Source organism: Pseudophryne corroboree, chromosome 3 (genome assembly GCF_028390025.1).
Source record: "Pseudophryne corroboree isolate aPseCor3 chromosome 3, aPseCor3.hap2, whole genome shotgun sequence".
Lineage (NCBI taxonomy): Eukaryota > Metazoa > Chordata > Amphibia > Anura > Myobatrachidae > Pseudophryne > Pseudophryne corroboree.
This window is the reverse complement of record NC_086446.1, coordinates 762,915,893-762,918,237: the sequence shown is the minus strand read 5'-3', so window position 1 is coordinate 762,918,237 and position 2,345 is coordinate 762,915,893. Positions and strand designations below refer to the sequence as shown.

General features: G+C 38.5%; 1 pseudogene; it reads right to left on the bottom strand.

Moving 5' to 3' along the window:
- Positions 1-1,938: 1,938 nt before the first annotated feature.
- Positions 1,939-2,056, bottom strand: LOC134898504 (5S ribosomal RNA; annotated as a pseudogene).
- Positions 2,057-2,345: the final 289 nt, after the last annotated feature.

The window sequence follows — 2,345 nt, the reverse complement described above, 5'->3', positions numbered from 1 at the left end:
AACAGAATTATATGGCAGTACCACTGGACTGGATTTATATGACAGTATCACTGAACTTATACGGCAGTATCACTAGACTAGATTTATACGCCAGTACTATTGGATTTATATGCCAATACCACTGGACATATACAGCAGTATTACTGGAATTATATGGCAGTACCACTGGACATATACGCAGTATCACTGGAATTATATGGCAGTACCACGACATATACTGCAGTATCACTGGAATTATATGGCAGTAACACTGGCCATATATAGCAGTATCACTGGAATTATATGGCAGTACCACTGGACATATATGTCAGTATCACTGTATTTATATGGCAGTACCACTGGATTTATACGGCAGTGTCACTGGAATTATATGGCAGTACCACTGAACTGGATTTATACGGCAGTATCACTGGACTGGATTTATTCACCAGTACCACTGGATTTATATGGCAGTACTACTGGACATATACAGCAGTATCACTGGAATTATATGGCAGTACCACTTGACAGATACGCAGTATCACTGACATTATATGGCAGTACCTCTGGACATATACTGCAGTATCACTGGAATTATATGTCAGTAACACTGGCCATATACAGCAGTATCACTGGAATTATATGGCAGTACCACTGGACATATACAGCAGTATCACTGGAATTATATGGCAGTACCACTGGACTGGATTTATACAGCAGTACCACTGGATTTTTTACGGCTGTATCACTGGAATTATATGGCAGTACCACTGGACATATAGGGCAGTACCACTGGAATTATATGGCAGTACCACTGGACCGGATTTACACGGCAGTACCACTAGATTTATTTGGCGTTATCACTGGAAATATATGTCAGTAACACTGGCCATATACAGCAGTATCACTGGAATTATATGGCAGTACCACTGGACATATATAGCAGTATCACTGGATTTAACAGCAGTACTATTGGATTTATCTGGCAGTACCAGTGGACTTATACAGCAGTATCACTGGAATTATATGGCAGTAACACTGGATATATATGGCAGTATCACTGAATTTATACAGCAGTACCACTGTTTTATACGGCAGTACCACTGGACTTATACAGCATTATCACTGGAATTATATGGCAGTACCACTGGACATATACAGCAGTATCACTGAAATTATATGGCAGTACCACTGGGCTGGATTTATACAGCAGTACCACTGGATTTTTTACGGCTGTATCACTGGAATTATATGGCAGTACCACTGGACATATAGGGCAGTACCACTGGAATTATATGGCAGTACCACTGAACCAGATTTATACGGCAGTACCACTGGATTTATTTGGCGGTATCACTGGAATTATATGGCAGTAACACTGGACATATATGGCAGTATCACTGGAATTATATGGCAGTACCACTGGACATATATATGGCAATATTACTGTATTTATACGGCAGTATCACTGGATTTATACGGCAGTGCCGCCACACATATATGGCAGTATACAAGAGACAAGAAGAAAGACCCTTTGTTGGCGCACTCATTAAAAAACCATATAGAAGTTAAAACCTAACTTTTAATTAGAGCCACGTAAAATCGTTTTTGTTGACAAGAATTATTTAATAAGTCCTTTGTCCTCTATACTCATATCAATTGCATATCCTTGGTAAACAGACAATCTGAAAACATAATATTAATTAAGGCATCATAGCCTAATATGCAGCAGGATACCAATAATACCCTATATTAGGAAATTGGACCACGGCGCCCTCAGGGTATGTTGTAAATCCTATCACTCAATAAATGAACATAATAAAAATGTAAAATTAATATCAACTTCACAATTGTGACCAACAGTATCAAATGGTAGTGGATGTTAGGTTAAGAAAATAAGTAAATCAGGAAAAAGTATAAATCTGCTGTCAACCTTAGGCTGGATTATAAATTTGCCTTAAACTACTACACCAGATATTCTCTGGGGGTCACCCTCCAGGTACTGATTCGGCCCAACACTTTATCGCTTCCAAGATCGGACGAGATTGGGCATTTTAAGTGTGGTTTGTTAGTAGAAACACACTCTCGTCTCTTACCCAGAATCATTGATGAGAGTTCATGAATGAGAAAAAGAAGGAAGAGTGATAGGTTCAGATATAATGAGAAGAGTGAAAGAAGTGGATCTGCTGTTGGCGTTAGACTGTGAGCTCTCTGTCGGTTATCAACCATACAGGACCTCACCGAATCGCCAATGAGTGTCTTGAATGTAGAAAAGTATGAAAAAATATATTAAACGTGTGTTAGGATTGTGTTGTTCCTCTTGGTGAGGAAAAATATTAATAAATAAATAAATATATAAAGATTAG